The 211-nt window shown below is 44.1% G+C and overlaps 1 protein-coding gene across 1 annotated transcript in view; it reads right to left on the reverse strand.

Moving 5' to 3' along the window:
* The window catches only part of LOC107573958 (protein Dos), a 21,477-nt gene that overhangs the window by 3,848 nt on the left and 17,418 nt on the right, over positions 1–211 (reverse strand). The window lies entirely within an intron of this gene.

Below are 211 nucleotides of genomic sequence, written 5' to 3' on the forward strand. Positions count from 1 at the left end.
AATTTTCAGGAAAGTGTGTATGGGCAGGTTGGAGCTAAACTACAGCTGTGCTTCTCAAACCTGTCCTGGGGACCACCTCCGTGAAGTTGGCCCCCCACCCAACGCAAAACGTTGGCAAAATAGTCTCGTTCGTTAACGAGAAAAATTTTCGTTCGTGCTGCTTCGGTTTTTTAGATATTAAAAGAATATTTATAGGTCATTCTGAGGTCAC

This window comes from Sinocyclocheilus grahami, unplaced genomic scaffold (genome assembly GCF_001515645.1).
Source record: "Sinocyclocheilus grahami isolate Dianchi unplaced genomic scaffold, SAMN03320097.WGS_v1.1 scaffold2077.1, whole genome shotgun sequence".
NCBI lineage: Eukaryota > Metazoa > Chordata > Actinopteri > Cypriniformes > Cyprinidae > Sinocyclocheilus > Sinocyclocheilus grahami.